Below are 20447 nucleotides of genomic sequence, written 5' to 3'. Positions count from 1 at the left end.
GGAGAGTATTTCAGAAGCACCTTCTTTGCAGACTTTTTGAGAATTAGCAGACTATTACAATGTCTTTTTATTTCAAAGCTCTACAATTTCACCACTTTCAGTTTTATCCTTAAGAAAAGGAACTTGTAAAATTCTTTGTAGTGCCTGTTGCTCTCCTGGAAGCAGGGTAACTTTAGCCCTTTTTGTCCCTTTCTCACCAACTGGATGACCACTTCTGGGAAGGGGGCATCAAAACCTCTCTTAGTCAATACCTGATGTCATCCTCTCTAATGAGTGCTGCTAAAATGTTCAGACATACTGGGATAAAAGCCTCCTGAGGAACTTTAGGTAGTCAGAGTAGGAAGAAGTCTAACACTGCAAATACAATCCATTGAGAAATACCACTTTTACCTGTAGTATCCATGCTTCAACACAGCTGCTTATAGCAAAAAGGAAAACAGACCCAAATACACAATCCTGCTCATTTTACCTCCAGCAGGTTTGCATTATTACTCTGTCTCCAGGTCTTCCTTTTGAGAACATGTTCCTGACCTTGAGAACATGTTCCTGAAATACCTCAGCCTGGTATTTCAGCCTGGTATTTCAGCCAGGTGATGGATTTGTAGTCCAGCTCTGAAAGACACAAGACACCTCTGAGGGAATGATTCCTACCTGGCCTTTGAAAATCCCTCCAGACCAAATAGACCAGGCCTGTTTATACTAAAGAAAACCTGTGCCACTGTAAAGACAGCATCCACCCTCTTATTTCTCTCTAGGAAATAACCTTTAGGGTTAAATAAGGAGAAGGAATAGTCTTTTCAACCAGACTGCCTGAAGGATCCAAGTAGACCGAGGGCTGTTTTCAGGAGCAAAATGCACAACAAACTAAGGATGGGATAAGAACACAGCAAGAAAACTTCTGATTTATTTCAGATTACAAGGAGATTTGCCTATCACATCCAAACCCCTCTTCTAATTAGCATTTTGTTTCATCTACTGTCTCATTTTACCTTTTGCTCCCAAATAGTGCTGGAGGCTTGGTCCTAGGACAGCTCTCTGACATCCACAATGTGTGCCTTCCCTATTTGACTGAAGCTCCATTTCAGTGAAGCAGAAAATTAATTAGGGCATTTTATTTCCTTCGTAACTAGACCTATATACTGTTTCTTAGGCTGCAAATCTGGTAACTCTGTGAACGAATAAACACAAAATTAGGTTCCTTTTCCATGACTTCTAAAGCTGATAGCAACAACAGCCATGAAGGAATCTCAGTACAGAGTCTGCTGTTCTAACCATGCTGGAAAAAATTCTCTGTACCAATTAGAGAGATTACTTTCCTCCCAGTGATGCAGAGAACTGAAAAATCAGGCAAATATACTAACCAGATGTCACTTTATCAGACAAGAGGAAGGAGTATTCCATGGTGAATGGGAGACAGTGTGTGGGATGCCCATTGGCTCATGCAAAAATTTCCTTCTATTCCCATAATCACTTTTTCCGTGGTCTTTCCCCAGACTTTGCTCAGGAGCAGCATGAATAGGTGAAAAGGCTCCTGTTTGAGTATCTGTGGCTCAGCTGGGCCAGTGGCCACATGCCCTGAGGAGGTGATGGCTGTGCACAGGTGATCCTCACCTCACCTGCTCTGCTGGTGCACCACAGTGGAGCATTCGAATGTCAGGAGGCACAGACATGGATTCATGTCTTTAGCTTCACTCATTCCAAACCTCTTTTCATGGCAAAACTGACAAACCACTAAAGATACAGAAAGAAATAAAGCCACAAAAGGTATTCACAATACCAGCAACCAGGTGTCACCCCTGTGCTCAGATGTTTTTACTCAACAAGGCTTTGGAAATATTAGTCATGTTCAGGTTTTCAAAAGTCATATATTTCACCAGATTAAAACCTTTGTGAAATTGGGACTACATGAGTGAAAAATAGTTCTTTCTACTCATATCTAAAAATATATGTTTGGAGCTCAAGTTGATTTAATGTGAATTCATGCTCAACTGTGCGTGTGATGTTTGGATATAAACAACATTTTCACATTGCACAGTATCACCCTACTGCTGTTGTGTCTTTACTCAGACTTAGTTGTGTATCTTTAAGGTATTTTCTTCTTGGGGCTGATTAGATAATTTAAAATGCCTGCACTAAAATTCACTGTCTTTAAATTGGGCTAAAGACATCATAGTTATATATAGTCGAGGTAAATTACTTTGACTGAGCTAACTTGCTATAAAATGGCATCTTTTATTCCAAAATTAGCCAAAAGGTTTTCCACCATGTGTTGTTGGTGAGGTTAAAACAACCAAACAGACACCAGACCCAGGGCCTGCTCACCTGGAAATCCTCTGTGTGATCTCAGCAAGCAATTCAAGGTAGAGCACCAAAGAAAAAATCAGAAATTGAACAAAAAGCCCCTTTCTGCTCAACTCCAAACATGTGCTGAAAGCTCCCCAATCATTTTAGCTGTGATTTTGTCCTTGGCTGTTTGGAGAGAAGGGAGCGAATCTCAGCGCATTTGAATCACAACAGCTGTGATGACGAGTGATGAGCATTTATTCCAGCAGGAAGTCTCACCCAGAATCTTTCCTAACTGTAAGATCCCTCTCACTGCTAAACAGGATATTCCATGCCCCATTATGCTAATGTAGTGGCATGTTTCCAGCAAGCACAATTTGTCAACAGCACCACAGTGACAGCGATGACCACAATCCCCTAACTCAGCCACCCATTGCATCTAATAATTCTTACTGCATTTTGAAATCAGCCATAGCTGTTCCTCCTTTGTGGCCACAGAACTAACAGATCTGTTAAACTCCATGAGTAAGAACCGTATTCTTAAAAAGGTAAAAATCAGTTCTTTGGGGACAGCTTAATCTACAGAGGGTTCATTGCAGTGTGAATATTATCCTGGATCATAAAGTACTTTCAAATAACAAAAGGTTAGGCAGGGCAAGAAGATTTTTGCGCGGTCTTTATATTAAAAAAAAAAAAAAAAGTTTGTTACAATTTGTTTTGAGTTTGTTTTCCCAAACTCAAAACAAACTGTATAAAGCCACATGCCGTATTAAGGCAATGGAGGAAAAGCAAAGCAGTATTTTTAAAAACTAAATAGGACACGTTTTATTTAGGGGTGGAAGCCCTCTGTCCAACAGGAAGGTTCTTGAACTCCAAATCACCTTGCATTTCCAGCACCCGTTTCCATGCTTCCAGGCCACTAACAGCTCCTCTCCTTGATTTGTGCAAAGGCAGATTAGGCAGAGGGGTAAGAGCTGAGAGAAAATGCTTCTCTGCAGCAAGCACAGCCTGCAGACACCGCTTCCCCCAGCACCGGGTGGCAATTATTTCTGTGTAATAGGCAGTCACCCCCTGACCCTCTCCTTCAGCATGCAACGCTTCCCCTGTCAAGTGCTAATCCCTTTGTTAGCTACTCAGCTGCACATTCATTTAGGAGGGCTAATGATTTACACTGTTCCCTCTCTGCAGGATTTCGATGGACATGTAATTAGAGGTGAATGGAGTCTTCAGAGGTACGGCAACCACGAAAGCCAGCGGCAAAGTCAAAGTGTTTGTCTAATTTCGCAATCGGCTGTTCCAGTGAATGAAACCATGTGGTCAGCTGCACACAGAGAAGAAAGTAGAGAAGGAGAAGCAAAAAAAAAACCTCAAAAAACTGCCTTTAAATAAAAAAATAAAAAAAAAGTGGGTTGTGTGGCACGCACAACAAAGCTCCAGGATGAAAAGGAACGTGTTTCAAAATATTTTTGGTCGAGGTGCCAGAGAGCGTGTTGGAAGATAAATGCCAGCAAGGAATCTGCTCTTCTTGTGCAGAGGGAAAAAATATCTAGAGGTGAAAAGCTTTGTTTTAAAGTGCTTGAGATGCTTAATCATTAGCAGAATAAGTGTGAGAGCTGGAAAGGTACAGAAAAATACATGAAGGTGAACTGAAGAACTTTTTGTGTACCATGACACTGGTGTAAAAATTGGAGTATTTTTTAATGTAAGTCATCCACTTCTGCAACACCTCAGGAAACATCCTGCAGCTCTTACACCAAGTGAGTGTGGCCTTTTGAAGTCCAAGGGATTTTTGCATATGCATTAATATCACTGGATGAAGTGGAAAAGACTAACAGAGTCTTGGTAGATTTTAGGTGAAATAAAACCTCTCAGCTCTGATTTCTGGACAAACCACAGAGAAGGTCCCATTTTTTTGCAAGCTGTCACTCCCTCTCCATCACAAAGGGGTTTGTGGGTGATCCCAGCAAGAAGGGCTGGCTGCCAGCTGGCCATTTATGTCACTTTTGGCACAGTCACACATCGTCCCCAGGTCTGATGTGCTGGCTGAAGGCACAGCAAAGCAGGGAGGTGCAGCAAAGGGCTTGTACCTCCCTCCCAGCACAGCAGCAAGATTCCAGCTACCAGGTGATACCTGCCCTCTGCCTCCCTCTGTGGTGCTTCCTGCTATTTTCTCACACCTCCTGAGGCTGCAGATTGTTTTCTGCTTCCCATAATTTTTTGCAGGGTTTGGGGGTTTTTATATTACTATTTTTTATAAACTCTTCCTATGTTTTTGGTCTCCTCATCATGGGTTCCCCTGCACACTGCGTGGCCATCCCATTATTGAGGCTGCTGCACCATCTCCCTGCCAGTGACCATTTGTCCCTTTTGGAGCAGGGAATCTCCATTCTCCATACAGATTACACACACTGCATCCCTGGATGAAATAGTGTTTGCATTAAATAACACCTATTCCTACCCTCTCAGTTACACAATAGCCAGTCAAAGTGATCTTTTCATGAATAAAGTAAGACACCTGCACCAGTGCTCTGAATTCAGAACCATAATTTCATTAAAAATGAAAAACCAGAGTAATAATTAATAATTGTTTTAATTCAGTCTGTGCTTATGAGCTAATATCTCTCACAAAGTTGTCTAATACAATTATAAACATAATTTCATGCTTAATGAAATATAAATGATGCAATTGAATGGTGCACTCCAAAGATATCTCCCTATCAATCAAATGTCCTCCCAACACTTCCATTTTTCTGTGTGCTTTAGGTAGCAATTTTGTTTGAAATGTGCTCTTGTTTTGATTTGATTTGCAGACAGCAGGCAGCAGGTATTCCATCCTGTCCCTAAGGACATCAGTCTGATGGTGAGGTGTCATCACAATTTAAACTGGGTGTCTTATTGCTGGTATGGGGCTGTTTTATCTCCTGAGATCTGGATTCAGAGCACTGCCTCTCGAGTGAGCACAGCACAGCCTGTCCTCACCCCTGCAGCAGCAAAGCCCCACAGCAAGAAAACACATCCAGGAACGTCTGTGCTTTCACTGCAGCCTGTTTCCCACCACAGCAGCAGAGACAGGATGATTTGCTGCTGATAGCATCAAAAGATGGCTGTGGGCAGCTGATGAGGGTATTTGATTTTCTGAGTGATCTGGGATCTGTTGTTAATAATCAAACACATGAACATACCCTTCTTGCTCTTCTTTTGAATTATCATCTTTATCGCTGCTATCACTATTCACTTTTTGAATTATAGCAGTAATTTCTCTCTGACCAGCTGGCTCATAACACCCAGTGGTGTCATCATGGCAAACCTTGTGTACAGCTGCATGACTTGCAGCTACAAATAGGTAAAACTTTGTAACACATGCTCACTAATTTCTTGGGTTTGTATTCCAAGAGCTTCAGTGATGCCCATCCTCACTGTGTGCCTGCAGAGGGGGATGGAGAAAGAAAATTAATCCCCTTGTATCAGAGGTGTAATGATCCTGACAGAAGGACAGGGTTGAGGGCAAAATTAACCAAACTCCAAACAGCAATTCTTGCTGTGGTTAGGGTCTGTGCAGTAAATATATGTTTTATCTTGCTGGGGCTTGGATATAAGTGAATTGAAGTTTGTTAGAAAATTAGCCCAGACATGCTGAAAGCTTCACACAACTCAAAACCAGGCAGTTTTGCTTGGTTCAGGTTTAATTATGAATGGTTCACTCAGCCCTGGTAATGACTCATATTCACTAACCAGCCTGTATATGAGATGTGACAAAAGTGTAGTTCAGATACACAAAGCATAATTATTTAATGATGAAGTAAAGTTGATTAGGAAGCCTTTAAGCTATTACACTCTTAGCAGGGTATTTTGCAGTCACTGAATAAATGAACATAATTTAATTCTTAAAAGCTGCATAGCTGCTGCTGCTTTAGAAAATGATATGTAGCTAACACGATAGGATTTTTCCCATTATAGAATTCTATATGCTACAACAAACAGCATACAGAATGCAATGCAATGCCACTAAGAATAAGGAAAACTATTCTTAGTGACTATTCAGGCTAAAAATGATAGAACTCACATATCCACTAACAATCATGAACCTGACAAATCAAGCTTGTAAGCCTGTGGTGTGATCTGAAAACCTAACAAGCTTCCAAGAAGAATCTCCATTTTAAAAATACATTCTTTCTTCCTGGATTCTTTTTTATTTTTTCTCATGATATGTGCAAGACTGAACAGCCTGAGAACAGCTATGCCACTGAAGGGATATATTTATATATTATGTAGCTGTGTTCCAATTATGAAATTGATCCATGGATAAAAATCCCTCAAGGGTGCCTATTAATGAGATTGTCTGCTCTGAGTGCATCCAGTAATAAGATTAGGTATGCATTTATCCTGAGCAGAGATAAACCAAAGACAAGTTCGTGCCAAGATAAGACAGTTTTGAAAAGCAATTAAACATGGGACATAATGTGCATGCATATGTCTGTGGGAGGCTGCAGGATGGAAAGTTGGTTTTCATCTGCAGAAGTGCTCCTGAGTGTAACAGGTAGGGAGAAATAGGCTTTTCACAGGAGTCAGATTAAACTCTATCTCAAAAATCAAAATATTTTACTCTTGAATTAAAAAACATTATTATAAAATGTGCACTCTGGCCTTTTTTGGTTTTGTTCTCCACTTATGAAAGGCTTGTAAACACCCTTCACAATTACCAGCTGCTCAGTGAGAGAAGAGTCAAGGAGCACTCTTGGAGTTCAGAGAACACAGCACCTTAACAGCACCCAGGCACAGCCCTGAATGCTGCCTAATGCAGGCAGACCCCGGTGATGCTCTGAGACAAATTATCTCAAGCATTTCCTACAGGATTTGCAGCAGAAATACCTCTGCCACAGTTGTGGCATCGTGGGACACAAAATCTTTCCCCAGGAATCAACCAGGGACAGTTTGGGTAGCGCTGGAGAAGAGGCCAGAGCAGCTCAGGGCTCAGAAGGTGCAGAAATGCACACAAAGCCAATGGCTGTCACCACACCACAGCCAGGACCTTTCTGTCCCCACTTTAGGGCCATTGGAACTGGTTGGTTATTCATCACACTCCTGCAGAATAGCTGAAATACCTCCCAAAATCTCCCCTTACTTTTACAACACTGGGAAAAGTTTCTCCTTCTCACTCTGCCTCTGCTGCTGCTCAGGACATGGTTTGGCAGCAGCACCTTCAATAACTGGGGTGCACAGGGTGCAAGAGGCCAGAACCTCCCTGGAAGAAGAATCCTGCCTTGCAGGTGAACAACTGAAGCTCATATCAAATTTTGAGATACTGGAATTATTAAATAGGCCTTAAAATGCTGCCTGTGCTTGCCACCCTTCATAAACATGACCCAGAGCCAAGTTCTCAGTGCAGGTGGAGCCCCTGGGCACCACCAGGCAGCAGGTAAAAATGTGAAGGGGGAGGAAAACTACAACTCAGTATCTGGAGTAGTCTCTGGGGAGATGATGGACAATAACTGGACACAAAGGGCAGGAATGAAGGCATGATTTGTGCTCCCTCCATTTTTTTGCCTGATCAGTTCAAGGTCACTCTGTCAGCATGAACAAGAGCAGCCTGGAGGCTTCTGCAAAGCACATCCACTGAAAAAATCTTTAAGCAAAAAGGTGTAAGGAGATGGGAAAGCCCTTCCAATGATGAGCATGAGCACCTGTCAGGACATTTTGGAAGAATTCTTAATAATAATAATTTTAATAACAGAGAATCTTAAAGATCCCATGATCCAGAAATATTGGCATCTCAATAATTTGTGAATGCAATGGAAATTCCCTTCCTCATACTTTAAAATACAAAAGCCTCCTGTTCAACTGTCACATACTCATTTTTCACAAACTAAATTACTTCAGAAATTTGGATGCTTGACACTTCAGCTAGCTGTATTTGAAAGGCATAAACAGATTTCTGCTATCTATTCACAGACCTTAATGTTATAAGTTTTTTAAATGTCCACTAAATGGGTATTCTATTAAGTGGTGACTGCACAGAATATATGCAGAAAATGTGTGTGACTGGGGAGTTCTTGAATACAGCTGTGTACTGTAATGAGCCTTCTGTTAAAAACTGCAAAAAAAACATATGTATGTGTTATTATATTTAGCATTTTTCTCCCTGAGTAGTTTATTCACAGGTAATTATTTTCTTAACTTATTTAAAGTGGCACAGGATCAAGTTCTTATCTGCTGCACAAAGCTGTTGGATTCCCACCTCTCTCAGGCGAAACACCAGGATCCTTTCACACCCCATCTCATTTGACAGAAGTCCAAGGTCAAACACAGCCACCCTATCATTTTTTACTCAAAAATAATTCATAGACCTGCCTTTTGGTTAACAACCATATTAAAAAGCACTAGAGGAATTCAGTAATTTAACAAGAAATACTGGATCTAGCAGCTTCTCCCATCAGACTGTCTGTTTCCTGCCAGGCCAGCTGATTCCTCCAAAGCCTGTCCTTTGTGTCACATGTGGTCACACCTTGCTGAGCACTGACATTCATTCTCCTAACAGATACTTTGAATCATCAACTTTGTTTTGCCTCTTGGGTTCCCTCCTTCAGAATTCTGAAAAATCAGCTCTCTTCCAAATTAGCATCCAAGATTTACTGGTTGGGTAGAACTCTGAGCTCCCTTTGAAAACTCTGCTAATTTTGCTTTTCTCTGTCCTTCCTTCACTGCCCCCTCCTGTAATCAGGATCCCAAAGTGTGCTTTCTGATGAGGATTAAGCCATGACCCATGCATGATTGCAGGAAATAAGCCTTTAAAGAATGCCTAAGTGCTCTGCTTGTTTGAAGCCACTGATCCTTAAAATAGATGTCTGTAAAAATGTGTAATTTCAAATGTTTCTGCAGATATTGCTCCAGTATGTGTAACAAGGAGACACATCAAGCCAAGTTATATCAGTTATGCTCCATTATGTCATGAACTGAGACAAAGAAATCAAAATGTACAGTAATACTTCAAATGAAAATCCTACTCTTGTACAGATTCTTTCCCTAGTTACCACTTGCAAAGCATCAAAATATTCCCCTTGATTTTGGGGGTTTGTTTTAGCTGTTCACCAAATATCTTTTCAGTGTAAAAAGTGTTTCATGTACTGTGAAAAAGGAAGATGAATTATTCCATGTTAATACTCTCAATATCTTTCATGATTTGAAAGTCCAGAGAGCCTGATGTTCATTCTTGTATGGACTATTTCTTCCTTCTAAACTCACATTATTTTCTTGCTCACCATCCTTTTTTGTTCCTTTCTCATCTTTTCCAGAGAAGATGATCCCGAATGGGGTCTGTGAGCTGGTTCACCACAGACTGATCTAATGGTAAGTAAGAAATGCCATTATTTTCTTCTCCAGCAGTTTCCACATTATTCCCATCACTGTTCCCCTAGTTGATCACCTCTCAACTTTGAATGGCCTTTACAGGAGCTATACACAAGGACTCAGAGATTTTTCTACTAACTAGGTTTTTATAACAAAGCTATGTGGACTAAGAAATCAGCCAAATCAGCACAGGCAGCCGGGGCAGAGTTGTTTCTTTCTCACCAGTGGCTCAGTGCACAGAGCATTTCTGAAAAGCTCCAGAAATCTGGGACAATAGACCAAGACCAGGACTTCTCTAGGAAACCCCATTTGCTGTTTTTTCTGACCTTTCTGCTCAGAGATTGTGTGAAAAGAAGAAAGAATAGATTCCTTTTCTTTCTCCTTCCTTCCTTCCTTCCTTCCTTCCTTCCTTCCTTCCTTCCTTCCTTCCTTCCTTCCTTCCTTCCTTCCTTCCTTCCTTCCTTCCTTCCTTCCTTCCTTCCTTCCTTCCTTCCTTCCTTCCTTCCTTCCTTCCTTCCTTCCTTCCTTCCTTCCTTCCTTCCCTTCCTTCCTTCCTTCCTTCCTTCCTTCCTTCCTTCCTTCCTTCCTTCCTTCCTTCCTTCCTTCCCTTCCTTCCTTCCTTCCCTTCCTTCCTTCCCTTCCTTCCTTCCCTTCCTTCCCTTCCTTCCCTCTCTCCCCTTTTGTTCCTTTGGGAATATTAGGTCTAAAGTGCCATCATTGGAAGCTCAGTATAACAAGATGCCTCAGAAATCCTAAGGTACTGTCTGGCATTTTTAAATCCCTGACACTCACCAAGCTTAGTGGCAAAGCTCTTTAAGTATTGAGTGTATTGATAGAAGTAGAATACTGTTGCTCCCCCCTCATCAGCCTCTCAAGGTACTTAGTACATAATTTTGGCCTATTTAATGTTACTTTAATCTTAACCAAGTCAAGATAAGGTCAGATATTTCACCTTCACTGCAGCCCTCTTATGTCTGTGTGCATAGAAACCTGTGAGAAAAACATTTCCATCATTTCCACGGCAGTGATCAAAGAAAATCACAAATGCAATGGACTTCAAAGAAAAGGGCAGTGGCCCAGACCTAGCTCTGAGGCAGTGTGCACAAAATTGGTGAGATCTGAACTAAATTGCTTAAAAACAGCAACCAGTTTGCAGCAGTGGCTATTGAAGGGAGCACAGGCTCGAGGTCTGTGGGTACCTGCTGCTCACTGGGGTGGCAGAGACCTCTCTGCAGAGCTGCTCCTGCAGCTGCACCTACCTCTGGACAGGGAAATCCAGCAGGAGGGAACTTTAAACAGTCTGTGAGCTGCAAAGCTTTCACTTCTCATGTGAGGGAACTGAGTCAATAGGAGAAACAAAAAAATCAAATAAACAAACAAACAAAAATACAGTCCAAAGAAGAGAAACAGAGAAAAGGAGATGCAGCACCTATCCCATGATGATGGGTGGAAAACCAGGAAACTATCACCCCTGAGGTTTATTCTGAGCCTGTAAAATCCCCTCCTCACCTTCACCAAGAACATTTCTATTCCTGCCAGTGCTACAGGGGGAGGGAATATGGATATTAATTGCTCTACAGGACACTGGGAAGGCAGTCCATGCTTTCCCTCCCTTCCTCAGGCTCGCCAAGTTCAGAACTGGTAGCCACACCACAGATGGGGGAGGAATGGGGCTCTGCTGCAGCCTGGCTTGTATTTGACATTGTCTACCAAGGAGGGATGGTCACAGCCTTGGAAAGCTGCAGCTACATTCTGCTGTGGGCCAAGGCCACCCCTCCAGCAGCACTTCCAATGCTTTAAGCTATTTATTTGCCAGGGTGTGCTATTTCAATCCACCTTACTAATGTGCATCACTGCTGCCAAAGGCAATTTTCTGTAGGAGCTTGGCAAGGAGGGGAGATGGGAGAAAAGGATGCATTTCCCCCCCACTCCTCCCGCCCTGAGCCAGGAATGGAAAGCTGGGAGGTGAAAACTCAAGGGTTTCATTTAACAGAATTAAAGCCTCCATTTCTGCACATTGTGGTGCCTGCACAATCATAGAGAAATACATCTTGGTTAAATTTTTGATGAGCTTTCGGCTGCTCTAAATAATTAACCAGGACCTCTCTCATTTGAGTATGGGTGCAACTTTTCATGTTTCAAACGCTTCCTGCCTTAATCACCAGGGAATCCTCGAGTTATTCAGGTCACTCAATTCATATATTTATTTATTTTCAACATCACTAGTCCAAACAAATTTTGCACCTTTATGCAGGAAGGGGAGAAGGGAGTTTCCTTTTGATCTCACTCCAGGTTAATCTCCAGAGAAGTCTGTGTCTTGTTTCCAGTAGCTGCTGAATAATAGAGATTGATAGGTTAATCAGTTCCAATACAATTTACAGAGCAACAGTGTGCACTCAAATCCTGAGTTTTGACATTCCCCAATCCAGGATGTTCCAAAGATGTTAGTGCAGGGTATCACAGCACAGTTTTTGAAAGACAGATGCATTAATAAGGATACTTCTGTATCCCCTCATGGAAAGCAGAGGAGACTGATCCTGCTTTTGACAGGCTGCTTGTATGACATCTAACTACTGAAGTCAGTCCTGCTCCACCACCATGTAACAGCATGGAAAATGAGGGCTTAAAAATACTCCTGTCCCTTCATTAAGTGTCACAAGGAGCTTGGATGTTGTTTTATATGGATACCAGACTATCTTGTGAGTATATAAAGTGACATTAAGTGTATTAAATATTGGATTCAGTCCCCTAATGAGGGACTTTGATCTCCTATCATAAGACTCAGAAGTGAAAATTGGACTCTAAAAGCAGATTAGTGAGAAAGCTCCTTCCTAACCATTCCATTCTAGTGGTGCTCGGTAAGCCACAGACTGAGCCTTGAATTCATGTAAAAAACCTGCAACATGAAATTAGCTGTGTCTACTCTGCAAGTGCACTTGTCTGCAAAGGGGGAAGAAGGGGCATGGAGGTGAGCAGGTGAAAATTTGCTTCAAGTAATTTTTCAGCATACCTGCCTGAGAGCTTCAATATCCCATCCCCAAAACTGGGATTCACATCACCCTGTCTCAGAGACATCACAGGAAAACAAACATATCTAAAACTGCAGAGGGCTTCAAAATACTATAGACAAAGGAGCAGGCTGCACTGTCAGCTGAATCTCTAACAAATGTCTACCCGGGGCTTTCAAACTTGTCAATAAATTCAGGATTAATGATCTCAGCTTGTGCCATTTTGTAACTCATTACTTTAGGCACAAAGCTGGTGAGCTTTTTTAGTCCTCCATGACTTTCTTTTCTTCCTGTAGATGGTCACTGCAAAAATCAAAGCCAGTTATTTCCCAGGAGCAGGTTACTGTTTAGCTGTTACTGTAACCGAGTTCCTATATATTCTGTTTTCACTAATTTTTCCCCTTTTGCAGTGAAAACTGTCATAACTGCTCAATTTAAAATGCAGACTGCCTGAGAAAGGGCCTCCTGAGAAGTGACAGGTTTGGAGAAGTACTTCGTGTGCAGGAGAGCATTTTAAATTGAAAGCTCTCATGTTTCTGCAATGAGACTGGCAGAGCTACATGCTATTAAAATGTAAGTCTTACAGGATTCTCCTCAAGAAATGTCCTTTGCTTCTGGTCATGTCTTCAAACAGTTTCAGCAAATTGCAGACATAGGTCAAAATTCACTTATTTTTCATTTGATGGTATTCTTGTTAATGCTTATATTTGGCCATAGGTGCCAAAAGCATCAATCAAAATGAAGAAGACCAAAAGCAACAGAACAGAGTATAAAGTGCTGTGGTTTCACTGTCTCAACAGTTTCTTTGCTCCAGCTGGGCATCCAGACATTAAAAGCTAACTCAGAATCATCATCTTTCAACAGAGGCAGGGTAAGATTTTCTTCTTTTATGAGAGCATTGCACAAACAAACCGTGTTTGTGAGCCATTCCCATGGCACACGAGGCAGGGAGGGGTGCTGGCAGGGAGGGGTGCTAATTGCAAAGTGAATCAAAGAGCTGCTTTTCTTCTCCAGCAGTTACTGCTGATCCCAGCTGTGTCCAGCTCAGTCAGGTGGCCACACGGCCACCATGCTCCCAGCACTAAGGACACAAATTTGGCCTCAGGCCTACACACTTGCTTTTCATCTTTGTGTGACCCCAGCTGGTCACAAAGGGCATCTGAGACTCCTCCAAGGGTTCCATCTTCCTCATCAAGATGCACTAAATATGTTTGGAAATCTGGCCTTTAACCTGCCTGTGCCACAGTTCTTGCTCTTCTTTGCCTCTTTTCTGCCTGGTGCAGTGTGAATGCAATCCATCCACAGCAGCTGCTGCCCCCTGAGGTCTGTGCTCATGGCAGGGCAGGACCCCCCCTGTCATTTAGGAGCCCCTTTACTCTGAATAAGAAAAATTCCCCCATTATCTCAGCATCTACCTGGCAGTGCTGCCTTAGTTGTTTGACTCCATAATCTTAAGGCCCTTTTTCCAAACTAAATGATTTCATGATCTTATTCTGTCTTTTTCCAACTTAATTTTTATATATCTAGATGTGTTAGGTCATCTACTATTTCTGTGGGCTAATGCATTGTCATATGTTCTATTTCAGTAACACCTGAGTGTGATTTATTAAAATGACAGACCACACTACAGTCTTCAATGTAGGGCTAATTTGTTCCTACTTTTTAATGCAGTTCCTCACATAATTTCCAGCATTCAGGAGAATAAGTATTTATTTTAATCACCGTGCGCTGCATATGTAATTTTTTTCCTAGGTGAAATTTCTTTTTAATGGAGGCTGGGTCATGAGAGAGCAATTATATGAGTTATGTGCATGTTACAGAATAATTTAAAATCAGCTTTAGGTCAATCTTTTTTAATTATCTATTTTATCAACTGTTTTTGACTAGCAATTTAAATAATTGTGCTTGCCTAATACCTGGAAGTGTAATTGCTTTTGGATGGCCTTTATTCTGATCTCAGTACCAGCACACACTGCGCATGTTTGCATCTGTCTGCGTGGTGACAGATTTCTGCTGACAGCTTGTATAACTTATTTATAAAATGACAAATTATTTTAGGATTTCTTAAAGTTTGCAGACTGGAAATATGGAGAAACACCTGCTTGCTGCAGAAAGCTGAAGAGGATCTGCTATGTAGGAGAGAAATTGCATGAATTGGTGAACAGCACTTTGCAAATGCGACAAAACCCCATGGGCCACCCTTATGCTGGTCCAGGTTGCAGGCAGGGCTTCATGGATGTCATTTTTTAGCTACAAAGTCCCTGTTGCTGCACTCAGATATGACCAGGAAGGTTCCTAAAGCCTATCCTGAATTCCATGGGAGGAAGCAGCCTCCTCCAGGGGTTGGTTCAGAGCAGGAGCCAAGAGGGAGCACTTTGAGTGGCGCCTGGCAGAGCCCAGAGCACATGTGTCCTTCTGTGTCCTGCAAGGACAAAACCTTGCTGTCCTTCACTTTGGGCTTCCTCAAGCAAAGACTGCAGAGAGAGGCTCAGGGCTGTTTCCATCCCAGCCCTAAACGTGCCCAGGCTGCCACTGTAATTGCAGTGGGAGTGTCACTCTGAAGCCACCTCGTTGGCGTGAAAGGATGAGTTCATCAGCAGGAGGCTTTACTGCAGTGGAGTCTGGGATGTCCAGCTAGAAAGAATAACGAGAACCTCTGGTAGAAATTAGTCCCTGGTAGAAATTCCCAGCAGAAGGAGCAGGAATAAACAGGTGAATTGCCTCTCAGGAGCCCTAAGTGGGCAGAGCAGCACTGCAGACACAGAGTGAGGTGCACAATCAGGCACTGAGCACACAGAGCCCACTGTGCAGCACCAGCAGTGGTCAGTGGGTGTGTGCTGGGAGAACAAACAATGGAAATAACCCAGCACACCTCAGCTGATGGGGGTTCTGCATTTAAAAATAAGTTAATGAAGATGCCTGAATGAAGCCTACCTAGACACAGCCTTCTAACAGATTAATAAACCACTATGCACCTTTCTCAGAAGGCTGAGAAAGTCACTCACACTCATTTTCATAGATAATAAAGAATCTTATTGGCATCACTCAAAAAAAAGAAGATATTGGTTTAAATTTAGTGTCCTGAAATCCTACTCATAGAGACACCCATTTATCAGCTATTTAATGGTCTCTTGCTTGAAGGGCAACTTCTTTTTCTAATCTGATGGATGGTTTCATATTGTCCAGGTCAGTTTTGGGATTCATTAAGCAGCCTAACTGTGTAAGTTAGGATTTTTGGCCCATAATGTTCTGAACCGTATTCAGCCACCAGTGAACATCACTGTTTAAGCTCTGTGGCAGCTCTGATTACTGCTCAGCCTGCTGGGTACAGCCTGCAGGGTACATGGCAAATGACCACTTTGGTGTCAGGCCAAGTCTGGCCTGGACAGGAATGTTTAAAGCTTCAACACCCATAATGAAGCAATATAGCAGCTTATCAATTACTACAAAATTAGTTTCAGAATTGCTGCTGGATGCAAGTGTACACAGCATTGACATTTATTTTCCTACCAAGAAAGACTTAATTTTGTTTTTGAGAGTGACTAAGGTATTGGCATAGTGCCTTGTGTTTTTCAAATTGTCTCTATTTGAAAAATGAACTATCCCTCAAGGTAAATTAAATTAATCTTTTTCTTTGTTCTTTCAACCCTTCTGTTGGAAGCCTAGTGCTGTTCAGCTGGAACTGCATGTAAGCCAGAGATAGACAGGTTGCTCCTTTGAGCACTGACTTCCCAGAAAGCATATAGACAAAAAAAAATCCCTAGCAGGAATGAAACTGAACAATTCAGACTACCCTCATTGTCAGAAGTAGTGCAGGAGCTTATTGTGCACATGAGGGGATAGGACTTGCTCAGACCACGTGAGGATGCACAGGAGTCACACAATTTCAAGAACAAAAAGAGAGAAGGGGATAAGTGAACTGGCAGAAAGGATAGTGGCAGGGAGGCACAAACCCCATCTCCACACCTATATTACCCCTCAGAAAATTTCTGTCTCCATTTAGACCCTTTCATCCTCCTTGCAGCATCAATTTGACTGAACATACCAGTGTTTCTGAGTAGCTTGTTCCTCTTAGATTTTGCAAATACTGTGGAGTGTTTCTCCATCAACACAACACCTTCCTCCTGGCTTTCTCTGCCTCAATAATAAGAGTGCCCAGCGCACAGAGTGTGTGCAGTTTGTCCCAGCCCAGACCCAGAAGTGTTGGAGCTGACTCACCCTCACATCCTTGTGCTCAGCCCTGGAACAGAAAGGCTGCTGCCATCACTTCTGCTCTGCAGACACTCACTTTGTCCTCTGCTGCCATATGTTCTACCTCTTTGGTCACGTTTTCCACCTGCAAACACATTTTCTGCTTGCTCCCTTCGGCATCCTCTTTATCTGAGTGTGAGCACACATGCCTGTGCACACTTCTGTGCTTCTCCCAAGCATTTTTACATGTGAATGTGTGTTTGTATTTCACTTGTGATTGTTTCCTTCCTGCTGCACTGAAAAGCTGTAAACATCCCAATTTCTTCTGGCCCACAGAAGCAGCTATGATTACATCCATGCAGGTTTGGTGATAACAGCTGACACATCCATTTCTGATCACAACTTCTGTGGGCAGCCTGCCTCTCACTCTCTAGCTGGTGTGGAAAAAGAAGAGTTCTTCACAAAAGATGAAACCTTGTCAGCTTGCACTCACCTAGGGAGATGCTGAGCTCTGAGACAGGTGAGCTTAATGCCAGGATTGAAGTCACACAGTGTTAAGCTGAAAGTTGCAAACACATTTTTAGGTATGTTAGGATCAGGTAGTTACAAGGCTCTGAAAATAAATTTTAGAAGTTCTGCTTATATAGTAAAATGATATAGTTAAACTGAAAATAGGTTGGAGTGGCATAAAAAAGTGTATGTTTATGTGGAAAAATTTTCTGTAATTACTCTCTGTCTTCACATAGATGGATGCTCACAGCACTGAGTCCTGCAAATCTGAAGAGCACCAGACTTCAGATCTCTTCAGCTGGATGAATTAGTTACCTCTACATTTTCTTATCAAAAGCAGCACTGTGATTAGAGGCAGGTCATTTGTGTTCTATATCTGAATGCATTGCAGTATACACAAATCTAACCCCAGCTTCATTTAATAAAAATAAAAATAAAAAAAGAAAGCAGTCAAAAACCACCAGAACTCAGAAACTGATATTGAAAATTTAACACATGTACTGGACTGGGAAGGTGTACAGTGACACTGAAACTGCAGTACTAAAGGATAGATGGATAGATTAAAGGAGATAACACAGATGATGGAGGTTTCAAAGCCAATGATTTCTCTGACACTGAAAAGGATTTCCCCTTGCACGGGCAGTTGCATTGCCAGGACTGCAAAAGGGAAGCTGTTCCCTGCCTACTCTGCATTTCAACAGTGCTTAATTTAGCTTAACTTCAGCCACTGGGCCTGAAACTTTCTCAGGCACTTGAGAGGTTCTGTAAGATCAAACATAGATTTTCATATCTATTTGCTTTAGAGTTTTTTGCACAGTATCATTAAAATCCATGACTGAAATCAAGCTTTACTGGCTGAGAATATTCACAGTTTGTCAAGTGCCCTGCATTTACTGCCCAGCATGACATCAAAATGCAGGGCAGTGACATCTTCTCCATCAGCAGTGAACTCACACCTTGGCTGCAGGGGTTGAGGGTCTGAGGTCAGCCTAAACCAGAGATTATCACAGAGACATCCCAGACAGCTTGCTCAGACCTGGTCTAACAGGAGGGCTGTCCCCCCAGGTCCTTGCCTCTGCAGGTACATATAGAGGCAACAGAAACCTCTGTCCCTGTGGGCAGAGACGTGGACGCAGGAGCCACCAAGGAATGGACCAGCCAGAACCAGCAAATGACCAGAGCCAGCACGGTGTCATGAGCTGGTTTTGGCCACAGAACTCCCCTGTGGGTTTTAAAACCTCTTGCCCACAGAGTTTCCAGTGGAGCCCCAGTTTCCAGAGCTGTCTGCTGGGGTTGGTCTCCTGGGCTTTGTTCCAGCAGACACTCTGCAGGCCTGTCCTTCCTGCAGGACCTCAGGTCATGACAAAAGCAGTGCTGTGCAGCTGTGGCATACCCCAAAACTCCTGGAGGAGTGACAGCCCAGCCCAGCAGAGCCATTATGCTCTATTGAGTGCACACAGCACAGAGTCCCTCATTTTTCTGTCCCGACCCCAGCTGTTAAATGCACTCAGAACAGCTCCAGGGGCCCTGCAGCCTGAACACAATCCCAGCAAACTGTCAGAGCTCCTTCTTGGAAAGGACCACTGGGACTGGAAGCAAGCAGGGTGAGATGCCATTTGTACAAACTGTGCCACAAACAGTGTCACAAACAGCTGAGAGGGACTTGCAGTGTGTGGTGAGAGCAGCCTGTGAGGCAGCACACAGAGATCAGCTCTTCTGAAACCCTCCCAGACCTGCTGGTTCCTGTGCAGTGCTTGAGTCAGGTCTTTAAAGTAGCAGGGTACATGGACAAGTGCCACTGCATGACTTTTTGGCAAACTGAGCTGGTTTGAATAGAATGGAGCTCAGTAACCAGTCCTGTTCCACCACTGTGCTGTTCAGAATCATGTACTCCATCTCCACAAAATTACAGCAAAAAGCTATCACCCCTTCTTGGGGATTTGTCACATTCACAATTTTCTGGGAAAATCCCTTTGCCCAGGATTTTTCTCCTGAGAAACTGAGAAACCTCAGAGAAAAAAGGAAAACAAAAATTATCTGATTTGCTTCTCCTGTGTTTTACTCCTTTGGAATGTGTTTGGACAATGTTTACCCACAGGTGATTGTTTTACTGGTTTCTGCTTTGAGTTGTTTTCACTCTTTAGCCAATCAGTGCCAAGCTGTGTCAGGACTCTGGAGAGAGTCACGAGTTTTCATTATTCTCTTTTTAGCCTTCTGTCTGTATCCTTTCTGTATTCTTTAGTATAGTTTAGTATAGCATTCTTTTCTATAATATAGTATCATAAAATAATAACTTAGCTTTCTGAGAACATGGAGTCAGATTCATCATTCCTTCCCGCCACAGGGCACACTGCAAATACAATAGAGATTCAATATTCAAACACAAATAACTCATTTGAGGTGAAATTTTCATCTTTTTTTAGCTGCATCAGAATGCACTTGCACTGCTTAATCTTTTGCTGATTGAATTTAGTGTTTGGCTTTTAAAATAAGGGCACGCTCAAGTTCTTACATTCCAGGAGCACAAACAGCAAGTGAAGTGCTTGCAAAGCAGCTTTGCTGCCTGCACCTGCTGGGGTTTGCTGCCATGCATCACTCCTGGGGAGCGTGTGCAGGAACAAAACCACCCAAGTACTGGGGAAAATTCTGCCTGCATCATCACAGCTTTTCAGATTTTTGTAATTTTATTTTTATGAGTATGAAAACATGTTTATAGTGTGTTTGCAAATATGGGTGGATAATTTTCACATGCTGCCTTTGAAGAGGCATGAAGGAGGTTAACATGGAAGGGCTGAACAGCACCTGGTGGTTTCATATGAGATGCTGAAGGTGATGTTTCCTGCATAACAAATCCCCTGTAAGAAACTGAATGAGGCCCTGGGATGGTTTTGAGGCTTTAAATGAAACAAGGTTAAGACCATGCAGTATTAGCTTTGTCATGGTAAATGTGTTTTCCATCTCTGCATACATTTATAATTATTTTCAGTTTCACAAACAACTTTGAGCAACAGACATGCTCTAGGAGTAGAGACAGTATAAATAATATTTTTTTAAAAAATCTCTATAGAGGAAACAAAAGGCAAGATTAGTTTTTACTTCCATCTAAAACTT

The 20447-nt window shown here is 42.4% G+C and overlaps 1 long non-coding RNA gene across 1 annotated transcript; it reads right to left on the bottom strand.

The window, feature by feature from the left end:
* Positions 1-576: 576 nt before the first annotated feature.
* On the bottom strand, positions 577-19397 carry LOC119706814. Its single transcript, XR_005258608.1, has 3 exons — positions 11872-19397; positions 990-1168; positions 577-612 (listed from the first exon to the last, which is right to left on the bottom strand). It is a non-coding gene; the product is annotated as an uncharacterized LOC119706814 (long non-coding RNA).
* Between the last annotated feature and the right edge of the window lie 1050 nt (positions 19398-20447).

The sequence above is a fragment of the Motacilla alba genome, chromosome 14, assembly GCF_015832195.1.
Source record: "Motacilla alba alba isolate MOTALB_02 chromosome 14, Motacilla_alba_V1.0_pri, whole genome shotgun sequence".
Lineage (NCBI taxonomy): Eukaryota > Metazoa > Chordata > Aves > Passeriformes > Motacillidae > Motacilla > Motacilla alba.
The sequence above is the reverse complement of the archived record's forward strand: the minus strand, read 5'-3'. Positions and strand labels throughout refer to the sequence as shown.